The sequence below is a fragment of the Mustela putorius genome, unplaced genomic scaffold, assembly GCF_011764305.1.
Source record: "Mustela putorius furo isolate JIRA1106 unplaced genomic scaffold, ASM1176430v1.1 tig00000095_pilon_pilon_pilon, whole genome shotgun sequence".
NCBI classification, from domain to species: Eukaryota; Metazoa; Chordata; class Mammalia; order Carnivora; family Mustelidae; genus Mustela; species Mustela putorius.
Window position 1 is genome coordinate 37,936,754 of NW_025421280.1, and position 19,886 is coordinate 37,956,639.

The following is a 19,886-nucleotide window of genomic DNA, read 5'->3' on the forward strand; positions in this document are numbered from 1 at the left end:
CATGTGGACGGAGGAGCCCCTGGGGGGCTCAGTCATTAGGCATCTACCTTGGGCTCAGGTCATGATCCTGGGGTCCTGGGATCAAGCCTTGCATGGGGCTCTCTGCTCAATAGGGACTCTGCTTCTCTCTCTCCCTCTCCTTCAGCCCCTCCCCACCACTCATTCTCTTTCTCTCAAATGAATGAACTCTTTTTAAAAAAACTTTTTAAAAAGGAAACTCAAAAGACTTCACCAAAAAGTTGATAGAACTGATACATGAATTCAGTACAGCTGCAAGATACAAAATTCAAGGTACAGAAATCTGTTGCATTTCTATCCGCCAACAATGAAGCAGCAGAAAGAGAAATTAGGGAATCAATCCATTTACAACTGCATGCAAAATAATAAGATACCTAAGAATAAACCTAACCAAAGAGGTAAAATACTTGTACTCTGAAAACTACAGAACACTTGTGAAAGAAATTGAAGATCACACAAAAAGAAAGACATTGCATGCTCCTGGACTGGAGAACACACACTGTTAAAATGTTTATAGTACCCAAAGCAATCGACACATTTAATACCATCCCCACCAAAATACCAATACGTTTTACATAGAGCTAGAACAAACAATCCTACAATTTGTATGCAACCACAAAGGACCCCATATTTAGCCAAAGGAATGTTGAAAAAGAAAACCAAAGCTGGTGGCATCACAATTACAGACTTCAAGTTATATTACAAAGCTGTAGTGATCAAAACAGTATGGTACTGGTGCAAAAACAAACACACAGATCAATAGAACAGAAGAGGAAACCCAGAAATTAACCCAGAATTATATGGTCGACTAATCTTCAACGAAGCAGGAAAGGCAATCTCTACCACAAATGGTGCTGAAAACCAGACGGCCACATGCAGAAGAGTGAAACTGAACCCGTTTCTTAAACCACACACACACACACAAATACTCAAAATGGATGAAAAACCCCAATGTGATACATGAAACCATAAAAATCCTAGAGGAGAACACAGGTAATAACCTCTCTGACATCAGCCAAAGCAACTTCGTACTAGACACGTCTCCAAAGGTAAGGGAAGCAAAAGCAAAAATAAAACTATTGGGATTTCATCAAAATTATAAGCTTCAGGGCAACTGGGTGGCTCAGTGGGTTGAGCATCTGACTCTTTGATTTCAGCTCAGGTCATGATCTCAGGGTCGTGAGATCAAGTCCCATGTCAGGTCCCCACTCAGCAGGGAGTCTGCCTCTCTCCCTCTGCCCCTCCCCCTCCACACATGTACGCACGCATATGTGCACTCTCTCTCACTCCCTCTGAAAATAAAGATAGAAAATCTTTAAAAAAATAAATAATAAAAATAAATAAAATTTAAAAGTTTCCTTGCAGCAAAGGAAACGACCAAGGAAACCAAAAGACAACCTAGGGAATGGGAGAAGATATTCACAAATAATAGATCCAACACACGGTTAGTATCCAAAATATATGAAGAACATATTAAACTCAACACCCAAAAAAATGAATAATCGAATTCCAAACTTGGCAGAAGCCAACCACAGACGTTTTTCCAAAGACAACATCCAGATGGCCAAGAGACACACGAAAAGATGCTTATCGCCACTTACCATCAGGGAGATGCAAATCAAAACTACGATGAGCTACCACCTCACACCTGTCAGGAGAGCTCAAACCAGCACCGCAGAAAACAACAGTCTTGGCGAGGAGTGGAGACAGGGGAGCCTCGCGCACTGCAGCCGGGAACGCCGACGGCCGTAGCCGCTCTGGGAAACGGTATGGAGGTGCCTCCGGAAGTTGAAAACAGAACGAGGTATTTACCCAATGAATACAAAAGTACTGATATGCAGGGATACGTGAACCCCGATGTTAACAGCAGCATGATCAACAATAGCAAAACTGGGGTGCCTGGGTGGCTCAGTGGGTTAAGCCGCTGCCTTCGACTCGGGTCATGATCTCAGGGTCCTGGGATCGAGCCCCGCGTCGGGCTCTCTGCTCAGCAGGGAACCTACTTCCCTTCCTCTCTCTTGCCTGCCTCTGCCTACTTGTGATCTCTGTCTGTCAAATAAATAAATAAATAATCTTTTTTAAAAAATATAGCATAACTATGGGAACAGCCCATGCGTCCATCCACTGATGAACAGATAAAGAGGTGGTCTATCACAACAATGGAGTATTATTCAGCTACGAAAAAGAATGAAATGCTGCCGTTCGCAACAACATGGACACAGTCAGAGTGTATTCTGCCAAGTGAAGTAAGTCAGAGAAGGACAAATACCACACGTTTTCACCCATATGTGCGATTTAAGAAACAAAAGGAGTGAGCAAAAGGAAAAGGGAGAAAGGCAAACCAAGAAACAAACTTTTTAAGATTTTATTTATTTCCTTGAAAGAGCACAAGCGGGGTAGGCGCAGAGGGAGAAGCAGACTCCCCACTGAGCAGGGAGCCTGATGTGGGGCTCGATCCCAGGACTCCGGCATCATGACCCAAGCTGAAGGCACATGCTTAACCAACTGAGCCACCCAGGTGCCCCCAAGAAACGGACTCTTCACTACAGAGAACACGCTGACGGGTTACCAGCGGGGATGTGGGCAGGGGCTTGGCTGAAATAGGGGATGGGGGTTAAAAAATGTACTTGTGATCAAACTGGGAACATATGCAAGTGTCGAATCATGAAATTCTAACCCGAAACTAACATTACACTGCATGTTAACTAACTGGAATTTATTTTTTATTTTTTTATTATGATTCTTTAAAGATTTTTTTATTTATTTGAGAGAAAGAGAGACAAAGAGAGAGAGAGAGCGCGCATGACAGGGGGAGAAGGTCAGAGGGAGAAGCAGACTCCCTGTGGAAATGGGAGCCCGATGCGGGGCTCCATCCCGGGACTCCGCTATCAAGACCTGAGCCAAAGGCAGACACTTAACCCACTGAGCCACCCAGGCGCCCCGAACTGGAATTTAAATAAAAACTTTACAAAAGGAGGCTGTCAAAGTGGAAAAACCAAAAACAAAATGTGACCCAACTCTACACTGTCTACAGGAAACACTCTTTAGACTCAAAGATATAAGTAGCTTGCAAATAAAAGGATGGGGGAAAGTACGGGGCACAGACAGCGACTGTAAGAATGCTTCACCAATACCACACAAGCCCACTATAAAACAAAAATGTTCGTAAAAGATGGACATTTTATAATGCTACAAAAGCCAATCCCTCAGGAAGATGTAACAATTATAAACTTGTGCGCACCTAATAACACATCCCAAAATACATGAAGCAAAAACTGACAGAAATGAAGGGAAAGGGGTGCCTGGGTGGCTCAGCGGGTTAAGCCTCTGCCTTCAGCTCAGGTCATGATCTCAGAATCCTGGGATCGAGCCCCACATCGGGCTCTCTGCTTAGCAGGGAGCCTGCTTCCCCCCCCTCTCTGCCTGCCTCTCTGCCTACTTGCGATCTCTCTGTTGAATAAATAAATAAATAATCTTCAAAAAAAAAAAAAAGGAAAGAAAGAAAGAAATGAAGGGAGAAACAGACAACTCAAGAAAAATGGTTGGAGACCACAATACCCCACTTTCGACAATGGGTCAAACAGCCAGGCAGGAACAACAAAGAGACATCCTGAGCAGCACTACACCAACAGCCATGTGCTGAGAACCCCACTAAGAGCTGCAAAATATACTTTCTTCTCAGTACAGACGAAACGTTCTCCAAGACAGACCATATGTTAGACGATAAAACAAGCCTCATTTAAATTAACAAGAATTCAAATCATAGAAAGCAGCTTCTTTGACCACACCAAAAATTATAAATCAGTAACAAAAAGAAATTTGCGGATTTACAAATGTGTGGAAATTTTAAAAACACACCCTTTTTCTTAAGATTTATTTATTTGAGAGAGAAAGCACACGTGTGTGCCACCAAGAGAGAGGGAGAGAGAGCCAGGCCGACTCCCTGCTGACCTCAGAGCCTGACACGGGGGTTTGATCCCACAACCCTGAGATCACGACCTGAGCTGAAACCAAGAGTCAGAGGCTTAAGTGACTGTGTCACCCAGATGCTCCCCACCCCCCGCCAAAAAATACTCTTAAATAACCGATGGGTAAAAGAAGAAATCACAAGAGAAATTCGAGAACACTTCGAGGTAAATGAATATGAAGACAAACTAAACCAAAACTTACCAGGACACAGCGAAGCAGTGCTTCGGGGGAAAGTCACAGCTGCTGGTAGGAACAGAACAGACCTCACAAATCAACAACCCAAACTTGTACCTTACACCAGAAGAAAAGCAAACCAAACCCAAAGCAATCAGTAAGAAGGACATAATAAAGACCAGAGCAGAAACGAACAGTATAAGAGAAAACCAACTAATGCAAGAGCTAGTTCCATGAAAAGATCAACAAAATTAATGAACCTTTAGGCAGATTGAGCAAGAAGAAAAGATTCCGGTGGCTCAAATCGGGAATGAGAGATGAGACACTGTCAACACTGCTCACCTCACAGAAATCGAGGATTGTAAAATAAAATCAGCATGGAAAGCCGAGCGATAAAAAGCAATGGACTACTGATGCAGGCAACAATTTGGATCCCCAAAGGCGACACATGATGTATGATCCCGTAACGTTCTCGAAATGACTAGATTATAGAGAACAGATCAATGACAGCAGGGACCCGGGGGGAGGGGGTGAGCGCCGTTGTGGGGAGTAACTCCGAGGGGGGAGCACAAGCAAGCTCGTTCGTGTGGACAGGACAGCTCTGTATCTCGAGTGTGACGAGGGTTACACAAATTCTGCAGCTGATGTCACTCAGACGTACAAAAAAGTGAGTGCACAATAAAAACTGGTAGAATCCCAGTCAGGCCCGGGATATGTTATGCTGATGTCAATTTCCTAGTCTTGACAATAGACTGTAGCTATAATAAATTGTCACCACTGAGGGAAGATGGGTGAAAAGTATATGGGATCTCTTTATACCATTCTTTTTTAAAGATTTTCATTTATTTATTTGACAGAGAGAGAGATCACAAGTAGGCAGAGACGCAGGGGGGTGGGGGCGCGGGGAAGCAGGCTCCCTGCTGAGCAGAGAGCCCAAGGCCAGGACCCTGAGAGCATGACCTGAGCCGAAGGCAGAAGATTTAACCCACTGAGCCACCCAGGCGCCCCGTACCATTTTTTTTTTTAAGATTTTTTTTTTTTATTTGACAGAGAGAGAGACACGAGAGAGGGAACATAAGCAAGGGGAGTGGGAGAAGGAGAAGCAGGCTTCCTGCCAAACAGGGAGCCCAATGCAGGGCTCGATCCCAGGACCCCAGGGATCATGACCTGAGCCAAACTCAGATGCTTAACTAAGCCACCCAGGAGCCCCTCTTTGGACCATTTTTGCAACTTCTTGGGAGTCTAACTCTTGAAAAATATGAAGTTCAAAAAAACCACTTAAGATATTTCATATGCACGGCGTGACGGAAGGGCAGCCTGTCATGTGGGTGGATGGACTGGGGCTGGGTGACAGGGACAAGTGGGTTCGTCGCCCTATTCTGTCTACACCTGTATGTGCTCCAAGCCTCCAGAATAAAAAGCTTAAAACATAAAATACCTGGAACCAACACAGTGACAGCCACCAACAAGGGCCTTCTCCATCCAGACTTACAAACACCCTTCAACCGCACTGTCATCAAGACTGCCCCCATTTGGCCTGATAAGCTCCCCAAGCAGCAGCCAGAGAGGCCACCAGAGCTGCCCAAGTGTTTTCACAACACAGACCCCGAAGAGACACAGGGTGGTCTGAATGCCGCCTTGAATAATGTATTCCCAGCAGCGTGTGAGATCTGCCTTATACGCCTGATCTCTAAAATGAGCTCTGCCCCACCAGGCTCTCACGTCCCACACCACATCTCTCCTTCGGCCAAAGCAACCAATCCTGCCAGGACCCACCCACCCCCAAGCCCGCATTCCAGACCAGAACCCTGAACTGCTCACAGGCAGGGAATTTCTGCAAAGCTTCTGGAGTCCTGCCTTCTGTGGGAGGCTGCTCCTTTACAGAGCCCCCATTTCCAGGTGAAAAACGATCTGCTCTCACACCAAGGTCTCAACTCTTTCTCCACAAGAAAATGTAGGGCGCCTGTGGGGCCCAGTCAGTTGAGCGTCTGCCTTCAGCTCAGGTTGTGATCCCAGCGCCTGCATGGAGCCCCGCATCAGGCTCCCTGCTCAACAGGGAGCCTGCCTTTCCCTCTCCCCCGCCCCGTGGTCTGTGCTCTCTCACTCACTCACTCACTCTCGCAAATAAATAAATAAAATCTTAAAACCGTTTAAAAGGGATAACAATAAAGCTAGGGAAGACTGGTTGACACAACCAATGGGAGGAGCTCATATGGCCTAACCTTGCCCGGTTATCCTGGAAGAACGAAAAACCAGTGCCCCCAGGGCCTTCCATTCTGGGCCCAGCATCCACACAGAGACAGGCCCATTCCTGGAGCACTGTGCCAATTGGTCCCCATCTACAAACTCCTCCAATCACAACTCAGGTAGGCACCTTTATGTTATAGATCACCAATAAGGAAGATGAGGCCCAGAGAGGTTAAGTGACTTGCCCAAGGTCACACAGCTGGAAGAAAGGATGGAGCCAGGGTTGAAATCAGCTGTTCCAACCTGGGAGTCAGCACTGATTCCTTTTCCCCCACACATCCAATCCTCTCCTGACGCCTCACTGGTCTGCTGCCTTCATATCCACCCCCCCTCCCCCCCCAATCCAGTACTCCTTCCCCTCAGACCAGACCACCTTCTTCAGAGCCACTGTCACGGCTCCTGGGGTCAGGATCCTGGATGACTGCTGGAGTTCCCTGCCTTTTACTCCCAACAGCCACCAGAGGGGTGTCTGAAAACACATAAATCTCTGCCTCCATCATCCCCTCCCCAGGCTTCTCCCTGCCGTTAATGGGGTCTGGCTCCCTGCAGCCTGAGGGGCAGAGCCACTTGGCCTGGCCTCTCTGAACCTCAGGGCCTACCGCTCTCCTGCCAGCTCATCATGTTCCAGCTACATGGGACTCCTTCCAATCCTCAAACATGCCAAGCTCATTTCTGCCTCCGGACCTTTGCATGTACTATTTGTTCTTCCACATGGAACCTCCTGTTCCAGATCTCCTCAAGGTTGGCACCTCCTACTCATTCGGCTCTCTGCCCAAATGTCCCCTCCTGGGAGCGGATTCCTGTCCACCCAGTTAAAGCACCATCACCCCTTGTCTCTCCCAGTCAAATCACTCCTTTGCTTCAGCACCCAGGGGCCATCTCTTCCTTGCTGGCTACTTAGCACCCAGCCTGAGCAGTAAAGCATGGAGACGTCTGGCAGGCCGCCAGGCTGCAGTATGCCTCTGTTATCTCCTACAAGGTTGGGGTTGGAGGAGTCAGCTCATTCTAAGCACTGAAGCTCCCACCGGCTGGCCAGGAAAGAGAGCCCCCCCCCACCCCACCCCCACTGAATGCTCCTTACCGTGCCTCACCCCATTTACCTCTAGTGAGGAGAGGACGTGCGGGTGCCAAGGCCCAGAGAGGCACCACCGTTCGCCCCAGGTCAGGGGCAGAGCAGTCTGGGAGCTAGGGTCCCATTCTCAGCACTGACTCGAGACCCCAACCAAGTCCTTCCGAGCACCTGGACTATGAGGGATTCCTGGACACAGTGGGGGCGGCTATGGGACCCCCAGCTAGTCCCCTCTCCAGGTCCCACAGCCACCAGAGCTCCGGGCCAGCCTCACACAGGAGCCAGCAAGGGGGGCCGTGTGCCTCAGCGTGCAAGGCCGGTATTCGGGGGACTGATAAGAGCTGGAGAAGCCCTGTCTTATGCCATGGGGCTGTTCCACACCCAGGGTGGAAATCCCAAACGCAGACATACGGAGGCCAAGGGTGGAGAGTTCTGGCAGTCGCTGGAGAAGCCCCACCAGGCCCCTCCTCCATGGGCCCAGTCCGAGTCCCCAGGGACAGCTCTGGCCTGGGGACTGGATGCTCTCACCAGCCCGGTTCACCCGAGCACTAGCGGTATCTCAGGCACCAGGCACCCCTACCCACTACTGGGAGGACGCCAGCCTCCCCAGCTACCGCCTCAGGCCTCAGGGCAAGCAGGACATCCCATCAGCCCCGAACCGACCACTGGCCCCCAGGAGCACAGAGGGTTCTCCCGAAGTCCACCGGGACAGGCGCACACGTCGGATGCTCCCATGGACTAGAGAACACCTCTCGTCTCTTTGGGTTTTGTCTCAACAGCACTGCTGAGCTTTCTACCGTGGAGATGAGTTACGTTTGTAACAGAAGACCCCTCCGGCAGGCTTGTTAGGAACACAGCCATGGGACCCGGCTGACCCCAACATTCCCAGGCCTCCTTTTGGTTAAAGGCCAAGTTAATTAATATAGGGAGACCTGGGGCTTCAAGGAGCAGGTGCTGGGACCCCGAGGCGGCAGCTCCCAGTGCCCCATGTCGTGGGGGCCGCGCCAAGGACATGTGGCAGCCGAGGGACACAAAGCCTCACCAAGATGCCAACCCCCAGAGCTGCTCTGCGAAATCCACGTGCTTGCCCTGAGCCCTCAGACCAGCCCGGGCAGCACCATTCAGCCCAGGACGCCGGTTTTCCAGGCTGGCGGCTCCAGGCTCATTTTGACGGCAGCCCCAAGCTCACTGGAGGGGAAAATCCAATCAGGCATGTGGAACAGGCCACAGGACTCCGAGTTCTGGCCTGGCTGCCTCCGGTCCCGCGTCCCCAGGGAACAGGCCCCTGCTTCCTGGTCCATGAATCCTCAGTCAAACCCTCCCACCTGCCCCACTAAAAGAAAGAAGCTCCAGAGGAAGAAAAAACAAACTTATTTTCAAGGCGCCTTCTAATAACCTTGACTGTTCCTGAGCTCCCTTCCCAGAACTACGGAAGAGCAGGGGGAAAACCACGGGCGACTCTGGAATGGGAAGTGGTTTTAGAAATTCTGGTGGCGATACCTCGATTCACGGGTGAGGAGAGACAGACGCGCAGGGGAACGCTGTTACCGTGATCGCCTGAAGGCTCACGGGGCCGGGCCTGTCGCTCTCTGTGGGGCCGTCCTGGGCACCCACCGTGGGGGCTTGAGCGGCAACCCCCAACTCCTGTCGACCACAGATGTCACAGGCGCTACCCAGCATGCCCTGGGAGCACAGCCCTGGGGTAGGAATGATTCCATGAAAGGATCTGCAGGGCCCGACTCAACTCAGCAGAGACTTTCGCAGCGGGCCCCGTCTTGGAGATAAGGACACAGACCCGGGGTGGGGGTGGGGGCAGGAGCAGTGGCCACGCGGGTACACGTTCTGGCTGCTCACCCCTTTGGCCATCCTGCCTCGAGACCTCAGGCCATTTAAGACCGGCGGCAGCTGGGAGGTACAATTTCCCATCGCCGCTTCGCCACGAAGTCTCTCTCCTGGGAGAACCCACGGCCAACACGGCATTCCAGGCTCCTGCGAGGCCCTACCAGGAGCAGCTCGAGCGCTAAGCACCCAGTTCCCCAGCACAGCCCACATCCCGGCCACACAGGCCCGACCCTGGGCTCAGCCACGGGGACTCATCGGCCTTCACAGCAGGGACGAGGTTCTCTGTTCCTGTAAAACGTGAGAGGCGGCCTTGCAGGGCTGCACAGGAAGGGTTGGAACCATGACCGTGGGGCCCGACAGCCAGAGGGAGAGGCGGCACTGCGGGCTGGCTCAGCCACGGCCCTCAAAGAGCCCGGACTCCGGCTGTTTCCACTTCCCTACTACAGCACCCCAAAACGGGGCCCTCCAGGGCTCAGCCCCTGCCCTCCCCGAGGCAGGCCGTCCTGACCTCTGGGCCGGGCCCACAGCCGCGTCCTCCTCCAAATGCTGGCTTGATTTCTACCTCCTCCATGAAAGGCTCAGGGCCTCCCACGGGCCCCCACAAAGGGCTTTCCCTTGGCCGCACCCCCTGCAGTGGTCACCGCCCTGCCCCTACACACCTCAGCGGCCACAGCCGGTTTCTGCTGGCTCGGTCTTGTCTCTCCAGCTAGAGGCCCAGAGCTCTGAAACTCTGACCCACCGGGAAGGCAGGCAGAAACAGCAGGCAGGTGGAAGAGCCCAGTCTCCACTAAGCGCCAGGAATCCCCACGGCCAGCGTCCCCGACCCCATCCCGGTGCTCAGGGGGCCCCCCAAAGAACTGGCCCGGGGGCGGCCAGCACTGAGCGAGAAAGACAGCCGCCGCTGAAGACTCAGTACCAACACAACACAGAGGAGCATAAAACAACCCCATGACTATTTTCACAGTAATCACACGTTAAAAACGCAAACATTTTAGGTACACAGGGTTCAATAAAAATACATTAATCAAATTAACTTCGTCTGTTTCCTTTTACCTTCCGATGTAACTACTGTAAAAATTGCACTTACACAAGGGTCTTGCTTTGCCTCTTTACTGGATGCTGCCTTGGGAAAACATGTCTTTTCACGTCTCACATTCAGGTCCCTGAGCCTTCTGGAGTTTTTGTATATGGTGTGAGACGCGGGACCAACTTTGTCACTTGACATTCAGGGAGTGTTCACATGGGCCTGGGACCCTCGGGGCTCACAGGTGTCCTCTGCTGGGGGGGGGACAGGGGGGACAGAAGGGCACACACATGCAGGTGGGCGGTACTGCCCTCACAGGGAAGGCACCGGCCAGGCACGTGGGAGGGGGCGCAGCCGTCCGGCTGTGTGCTGCTGCAAATCCACACTCCTCGAGGCCCTCACCCCTCCCTGGTGAGCCCAGCTGCATTTCGGGATCTCCCAGAGTGGTGAGGCCACTCCCCCTGGAGGGCAAGGGGGCACCCACTGACCGCTTTAACTCAGAGGGATGGGGGAACACCTGGGCAGGAACGGCTAGTGGGCAACTCTCGGCTAGTGGGCTTCATGGGGTCCCGCAAGGACTAAGGGGACACTTAGCTACCCAGTCGCTGCCTTCGAAGAGATAATTCACACCCCTGGGAAGGCTGGGGCCAGCCGGACCAAGAGAGGAAGGGGGCCCAAAGGAGGCAGCTCACTTTAAAAGCTGCTGGCGAGATTGCAGGGGTGGGGGGTGGGGGGCATCTCAGAAAGGAGGGCACGAGTGGGGCTTCTCCCGAGCCACATGAAGCTCTCAGGGAGGCCCACTCAGGCTTGGACGATGAACGACCAACCAGGCCAGCAGGAACCAGGACACCCCTTTCTGGGCCAAGCCCTGGCAGACGCCGGGCAGGGAGGCCCTAGGCCTACCAACCACGAGGTGAACCTACAGGCCCCAGGAAATGGATAAACCAGAGCCACACGTGCAGGACCGCGCTGCTCCATGCGGCAGACACTCGGAGGCCCTGCTCTGCGCAGAGGTCCCGCAGGGGAGCTACTGGGCCAGCCCGGGATGGAGCAAGGGGAGGGCAGGCAGGTGAGGACCCAGCACTGAACACAGGAGTCCAGAACTGGGCACGCAAAGGGCTGCCCGAGCACCCCCACAGTGAGCTGGGTCATCGTGCCTGACCCTCATCTTCAGAACCCGTTCCGCACCCTGAGGCCCAGCATCCCCTCCCCGCACAGATGGTCAGGGAGAGAATGAGACACAGAAGGCCACACAGGGTGTGAGTCCATTTCTGTAGAATGTCTAGAATAGGCTCATACAGAGATGGGAGGGGAGCTTGTGGGTGCTGGGGGTTGGGGGGCAGGGGAGAGTGACTAACAGGTATGGTGTTTCCTTCTGAGGTTCTGGAATGTTCTGGAATTTGATAGTTGTGATGGCTGCACAGCTCTATAAATGCTCTAAAAAACAACAAATTTGTCCACTGAAAAGGGTGAGTGTTCTGATATGTGAACATCTCAATAAAAATATGAGGGGTGCCTGGATGGCTCAGCCAGTTAAATGTCTGCCTTTGGCTCAGGTCATGACCCCAGGGTCCTGGGATCGAGCCCCACATGGGGTTCCTTGCTCAGCAGGGAGCCAGATTCTCCCTCTCCCTCTGCCCTTCCCCCTGCTTGTGCACTCTCTCGCGCGATCTCTGTCAAATAAACAATACCTTATATATATCAGATTTTCTTAAGGGGCACCTGGCTGGCTCAATCTGTAGAATATGCAATTCTTGGTCTTGGGGTCATGAGTTTGAGCCCCATGGTGGGCACAGGATTTACTTTGAAAATACATACACAAAATGAGGACAGGGCAGGAGGACTTTACGAGGGCCAGCTCTAGAAGATTCAGGGTCCAGTTAGCCTCCCAGAGCCAATCGATGGGCAGCTATCCTATGGCTCTCCCCGGCGGCCTGAACAGCTCTGGTCTTAGACTCTGGGATCTTCGAGGGCCCCCTCTCCCCTGAACCCCTTGGAGCCTGGTGTGAGGAGCTGGGGAAGGAAAGACACCCAAGAGACAGGCGGGCTTCCCTGCCTCCCCCCGTGGTCTTCACACAAGTCCCCGAGGCCACAGCCCCAAACACCCCCTCCAAGGTCCCCCCGCTTCCACTGCCTGCCAGTCCATCAGCGCCCACAATGACAAGATTCGGCTCAAGTGGTGACTCTTCCGTCATCTTCCTGGCCACCACCCAAGCCAGTAGATGCCACCCTTGCCCCGTGCTTCCACCGGCTTGGTTTCTATGCATCTTGTGAGCTCTGCTCCCCTGGTCCCCTCTGGGCCCCGCAGCTGCTCTGCCTTCCGTCACGGGCCATGACCCCTGTGGGCCGGAGACGCTGCTCGTCCGGCCGCCACCAGCACCTGGCCAGACACAGGCAGGGCTGACAACTGTCACGCTCCACATACTGGCAGGTGCCCTCAGATGGCGCCAGGGCTCCCACGGCCGCGCGTCTGCTAGGAAGCCACGGCCCAGCCTGGGTCACGGAGAGGAGTCACAGGTCAGCAGGCCCAGGGCCACATGTGAGGAGCCTTCTGGGATTCCTGATTTTGCACTTTGCCTCGAGGCTGGGGGGCCACGCAGCTGGGATGTCTGCAGAGGCCGCGGCGCCCCTGCTCCACGTGAGGGTCCGCCGGCACCAGCCGTGCCCCCCGGCCGCAGGGCTTAGCGGCCGGCGAGCTCCCCGCCGCCATCTGTCCGACCACCCGCCTTCCTTCCGTGGGGCCCAGCGAGAGGCGCTCCACGCACAGAGCAGCCAGGTCCTCGCCCAGCGACGCTGCCCGGGAGCCGAGGCTCTGCCCCGCCTCTGGTGCCGGCAGGACACGAGGACGCAGGCACGGCCCAGACCATGCTGTGGCTTCCACGCGCTGCAACCAGGAAGAGAGGGCGACACGACACCTTCTCTCCAAAACGGGGGTGTCACTGACCGAGCTTTCTCTCCCGACTCCCTACTCTTCCTCAGGGACACGGAGCTGGAATAACACAGTGAATCAAGAGTTTAAATTCCAGGGGCTTTACTCACGCGAGCTAGACGCGGGCAGGCCGCTCGCCTCGTGACCGGGATAATCAGATCCATGCGGCCGCCGACCTGAGCCGGAGGCCCGCCGCACCAGGGGCCGGCTCTTCCTGCTAGACGGGGTTTTAAAGGAGACACCAGGGGAACCGTGGGCATTTGAAGGGGCCAACAGCAAGATGACAGACTCTCCCAGTCCAGATACCCAGCCAGCCAGGGTCCCCCTCACTCATTTGGGGTGACTGAAAGGAAACCGCCCCAGCCAGCTCCCAGGCCACTGTCCGGACTGCCCAGAAATGCCAGGGCGTGCGGCCCACTCCCACCCCACGCGAGGTCCGGGGATCCCTGTACACCCCCATCATCAGGCCACCCCCGAGCCTGCTGCTGGCTTCGGGCTGGCCCTTGGTCAGAGAGGCCTCGGGGACCCACGCCCCGGCTTCTTCCGCATGAAGCACAACTCCAGATGTACCGCCAGCCGCCGTACCCAAACCATCTCTCCCATGTTCCCTCCCAGGAGCCTGGAGCGAGCAGCCGTGAAACCAGGCAGCCGGGCCCACCTCTGCCCGGAGCTGTCCCAAACGTGCCATCATCTGGGGGCAAATCTGGAGCGCCCCAGCTAGAGATCACCCCTTCGCGGCTCACTGTCCAGGCTCACCTGAGAAATGTAACTGATCACGGGTCACCAAACAGCACCAAATCCGACGCAGTTAACCGCCCTGATCCGTACCTGCAGACCTACGCGGAGGGCGCGGTGGCCCTGGCAGCCTGCTCACTCTCTGTCCTCCTCACTCTCTGCCCACTGCACAGACCCACTCGAGGCCTCCAGCTCCGACCCACAGCGACGGGACGGTTCTGCGCTTGACGGCTGCCAAAAGCACAGCCGCCGGTCGGGGGAAACCAGCTCCACACACGCGATCCAACGATGCCGCCTGCGCCCACCCATGCCTGCCTACATGCACTCGCTGGGACCGGGGGTGGAGGGGGTGGCGAGAAGCAAGGGGAGGGCGAGAGAGATGGAGAGGCGCAGAAAGACAGAGAGAGGCCAAAAACGACGGGCACCCTTGGAACCCTCTCCAGACTGTTTCTTTCCATCAACTAAAGAAGGCGTGAGCGCAAATCATGCTTCTCTGACGAGTCAGAACGTTCCTGGGACGGTACCAAATCCAAGTCGGTACCAAATCCAAGTCGCTGAAGATGTCCTTGGCTCGGAAACCCAGCCAGCCGCTGTCCTCCCGCCGCGGTCGTGCTGGAGGAGCAAGAGGGAGCCAGCGCGGCCGCCGGGTGCACTCCTGGGCCCACCACAGTCATCCGACAGTCACCTTGTGGCCGGCCCACCCCACACGGCTCAATGTTCACGTCCACGAAGCCACCTCTTCCAACTGTCCCCAGTGACCTGGAGCAGCTGGTGACTATGAAAACCACCCCACACGGGGCGTCTGGGTGGCTCAGTGGGTGAAAGCCTCTGCCTTCGGCTCAGGTCATGGTCTCAGGGTCCTGGGATCGAGCCCCGCATCGGGCTCTCTGCTCAGCAGGGGAGCCTGCTTCCTCCCTCTCTCTCTGCCTGCCTCTCTGCCTACTTATGATCTCTATCAAATAAATAAATAAAGTCTTTAAAAAAATAAAAAGAAAAGAAAACCACCCCACAGGACTCCGCCACCCCCTCTGACGAGGGCACAGGTATTGGTCAAGAGGATGGGTCAGATGCTTACAAAATAAAATGGTTGGGAAACTTGTCTTCCTCTTAAGCCCTCACCCTCTGCCAGGCCAAAACTAAACTCCTTACGCCAAGAAGCCTCCTTCCCCACCTTTTGCGAACATTTCTTCCTAATCTTCGGGGGGGTGGCATGCAAGGTGGGGGGGGGGGTCTCGGGTACCGCACATAGCAATATATTTCCTCCTGTTCACAGACTTTTTTCCTCCTTCATTTTGGGGTTGTTTGGGTGGACTGGGCCATAACATTTTCTTATATTTCCCCTGAAATAACCCGGAACCCATTCTTTTTCTAATATAGAATAGGACTCTTTTGACGAAAGGAAGATGACAATTCATTCATCCAGCAAAGGAGGGTTGACTGAACTCGCACTGCGGGCCAGGAACCGCCGCCCAAGGTGCTGGGGAGACATGCAGCAGCCAGTAGACATGTCATTCCTCTAGCAAGCACCTCGCAGCCCAGCGGCAGGGGTTCCCGGACTACAGCCCACAGCTAGAACGCAGCCCACCTCCTGCTTCTCTACAGCCTCAGAGCTAAGAATGGTTTTGACCTTTTCTTTTTAATGTTTGGGTGAGGGAAAAAAAAAAAAAAAACATCAAAGAAAGAGAAACAGTTCATCACGGGTGAAATTCCCAATTCTGTGACCACGAATAAAGCTTTATTGGCAAACGGGCATATTCATTCATTCCCATAGTTCTGGGCCACAGCAGCAGAGCAGTGTAGTTGGGACCGACTGGCCTGCAAAGCCAAAACTACGGACTCTCTGACCCTTTACAGAAAGAACTTCTGTTCTCCTGGATGAGACAGACAATAAATATATAAACAGATTAACTTATGTGTTTACGGCAGCGCTGAACACAAAGAAGAAAAGGCAGGATGGGGAGAGACAGAGGCTGGAAGGGGGAGTTTAGGCAGCGCGGCCAGGGATGGCCTCTGAGCGAAGACGGGAAGAGACAAGGAGTCAGCTGACAAGAAGAGTGAGGGGAAAGCCAGTGCAAGGGCCCTGAGGCAGGGCAGGGAAGAGCAGGCAGGGCAACTGGTTATGTCCGAGGTGCAGGATGGGGGAACAGTAGGGCAAGGAGAAAGGACAGGCAACAGAGGACAGAGCACAGAGCCCATGGGAAGGGCTCTCCCGATTTTTCCCAGGAACATGAGGAAGCTACTGGAGCATTCTGAGTAGAGGCTGACCACTTTTAGAGCTTCTAAAAGCTCCTTGAGGAAGCAGGAGTGGAAAGTGACACACCCGTGGCAACACCTTATCTAACCAGCAAGCTGCTCCCAGAACAGGCCAAGTCAAACTGGAGGAGGAAACTCAAAAACCAACTCATCCAACAACAAAATCAATTCATCAACCCACTCGGGCCTTCCTACTGCGGTGACACAAACCTATTTTTTTTAAATATCAGAGTTAAATCCATTTCACTGGATCAAAGGGTCTGCAACCAGCGTATGAACGGAGCCACGACTTCATGGACATTACTGCTTGGGAGAAGGCAAGATTAAAGAAGTGAGTCACCTCCGAGTCAATGTAAAGAGAACTGTTAAGCAAAGTGACAGGAAGGGGTATGGTGGGGGGGCTATGGTGACAGGTGGAAGCCAGCCTCGGCAGGGCACCCAGGCAGGCTTGGGGTGAGGCCACGCCCACCAGGCGACACGGGCAAGTCCATGGGTGCCCTCCTCTCCTGAAGGGGAAGCTGCAGGCTGGGAAGGGCCCCAGAGAGGCAGAGCGACAGCCCAGCCTGGAAGGACTAAGGACTGGGACGGCCAGGCTGAGTTTGGCCAGACACTGTTTGCAAACACAAGCCCCTCCCTATTCAAGGACAGAGGGGAGGAAGGGGACAAGGGACACCAGAACTTGAGGGAGAGCAGGGTCACAGCCAAAGAGCAGGCTGCTGCAGGATTAAAGATTAAGTGACAGGATCTCCTTCGGGGGTAACTGTGCCCCCCCCACCCGCCCCAGCACGCTGGGCAATGTCTGAGGACATTTGTGGTTGGTTGTCACACTGGGGGTGTGGGCGTGCTCCTGGGATCAAGTGGGCGGGGCCAGGGATGCCGCTCAGTATCCTACAGTGCCCAGGGCAGTCCCAGGGAGGACAAGCCGACTGAATGTGGACAGGCTGAGGGAGCCGCTGACAGGAGCTGACGCCGCACACCAGTAATCAACCGTGTCCGGCTCCCAGCTTCCGGGGCCACACAAAGCATTCAGTGCTTCTCATCCCCTCTGATCCCCCACAACGACCCAGCATACGTTCTCACTGCACCCATTTTACAGGTGAGGAATCTGAGGCCCAGAGAAGGGACGTAATGTGGTCCGGGGGAGGGATGTGAACCCTGGTCCCTCACACTTGGAAGCCTGTATGGGGAACGGAGCGGGGGACAGGAATCCAGGGACACGGCCACGAACAGCAGGTCAGAACGGAGTCCAGGTTCAGCCCTGGCGTCTGCTGCCCAGCATCCTCACCAGGGCAGGGCAGGAAAGAGCTGGGGCACAGAGGCCCCAGGGGGCAGCCCCCAGAGCCAATCTCTGGAGCAGAGCCAGGAGCCCTGGCCGCCGAGGCTGTGGGTGAAGGCACAGGGGTAACCCAGCAGGTCTGTGCGGCCCTCCACAGTCATGCCCTTTGCAAGCAGGTCATTCGCTTTTCACCCTACCCCCCAACTTAGGAAGGCTTCATGAACCCCCTAACTTTGTTCCTGAGCAAGTGACTGGCCCAAGGTCACAGAGTTCTGAACCCCACACCACGCTTCCACAGCCCAGGAAGGAGGCCACTCAAAAGGCTCATCTGCCAGGGTCTCAGTCCGGCACCAACCACCCATCCCCTGAACCAGACCCCCACGGATGGTGGGATTCACACCCTAGGACCCTCACCTCTCCCTTGCCCCCCATGAGAACCGAGGCCCCTCAAGTCAGCAATTCTCTATAACCTGTCCCAGCACTCCATCGCTCCCCACCACCCCCGCCTTCTCACAGGTGTCACACAGAAGCCAGAACAGATGGCTGAGCCCCTCCAGGGGAAGGGGGTGGGGCACGGGAGGGCAGAGGCAGCAGCACAGGGATCAAGCACAGACAGAGCGGCAGGGGTGGGGCGAGGGAAGGGGAGGGGGCTGACCACCCCAGAGGGCTCCTGCAGGATGGCACAGGGACTGAGGAAAAGTACAACAAAGGCCGGGCGGGGTCCTAAATGACCAATCAGCACTACCTTTCGGCACCAGCAGGCCACAATCTCCTTAGCAGGCCACCCCCAACAAGGAAAGGATCCGAAAATGGGAGAAAATCAATTGTTCCAAGACCTGTAGGTATTTCGAGTCTCAAAAGCTACACACTCCCATCAGTGTGCACACAGACGCACGGGCGGCGACAGACACCGGACGTGCGTGCAAGCATGGCCACACCTGGGCGCCCCTGGGCCACCCCCCCTCCGTGGGACCACCCCCTGTGCTCCCCAGCAGTGACGTCCCCCAGGGCAGGGCAGCCTGACCGGCGCAGCGTCCACAGCACAAACGGAGGAACACCGAGATTCACCCAGCATCCAATCAGAAACCCGGAAAGAGGGCCAGCGAGTTTCAGAAACCCTCGACTCCCATAATCACAAGTTGACTCCTCGACTTTCACACTCTGTCCTTCAGGGTTCCACACACCAGGCTGCAAAGATGGGAGAGGCCGACCGCAGCTCTTGCAGAGGCGGCGAGAAAAGGCTGACCAGCGAGTTGACAAACCCTCCCGGAGCCTCATAAGGAAGCTATTATTTGAGAATTAGGGGAGTCATTAGCTCTCGGATGGCAGCGATAGAAGCCCGTCGATTCATCTAATGAACCCGTTTAGGGGCTTTCTCCAGCCTGGGGACAAGCACCTAAATGGCTGTTGAGGCAGAGGGGTGGGGCAGGGCCCCCAAGCCTTGACTGCATCTCACTATCCTCCGACCCCAAGACCGAGCCAGCACCCCGTGGGGCCCGAGGGAACTTGCTGAATAAAAGCAGCTGACAGAGAGAGACACACCGACCAGAACACACTCTGCACACGGCAGGGTCACCGGATTCCACCGAACAGAACCACCTTCTCACTAGTTTCATAACTCGGGAAACAGTTCCCCAGATGCACCTGAATCATTAACACAAAAGCATCCCCCCCACACCCCCGGCCCAAAACAGATGGGACACACCACACGGAAGCGCAGTCCACGCCTCCCCCGACCCCAGGGGGAGGACAATCGCCCGGCAAAACCATCCACGGCGCTCAGGTGGACACGCACCCCATTCCACCTGGTGTCACCGTGCCCCCTGGGCGCGGACTCGGGCCCCCGCACGCTGAGGGGCAGGTCCCTTGCAGAATGAATCCGTCCCCCAGCTCCCACCGGGGTCGCGGCGGGAGCGACTCCACAACCGACTGCTCCAGAGAAGGGGGTCTCTGGGATGGCGATGGGGCTCCGAGGGGGAGGCACTGAGGGGACGCGTCGGGAAGCTGCGAGGTGCCCACCAAGTGGACACGTATTTTAATAATCATTTTAAAAATCCAGACTGCACGCTTATTGGAGGGGGCGGGGAGATAGGAAGCGAGTTGGGAAGCCGCGACGGCGCGGGGGGCTGTCTCGGGGCGGGGGGTGGGGTGCAGCGACGGCCGTGTCGGGGGCCGCGGCCGGGCCGGGCAGCGCCCCGGTGACCCCGCCGGGAGCCCAAGGGGCGGAAACGCAGGCAGGGGCCAGCCGGGGCCTGGGATCGCCCGCTCCCTCGCGCTCGCGAGCTCTCGGTCTCTGCCTCGTTCTTCATTTTTTTTTTTTTAATTATCAGGATTGTTGTGAATAATAAAA

General features: G+C 54.9%; 1 protein-coding gene across 1 annotated transcript in view; it reads right to left on the reverse strand.

Moving 5' to 3' along the window:
* The window catches only part of KDM4B (lysine demethylase 4B), a 132,031-nt gene that overhangs the window by 111,601 nt on the left and 544 nt on the right, over window positions 1-19,886 (reverse strand). The gene's annotated exons all lie outside the window — the stretch shown is intronic.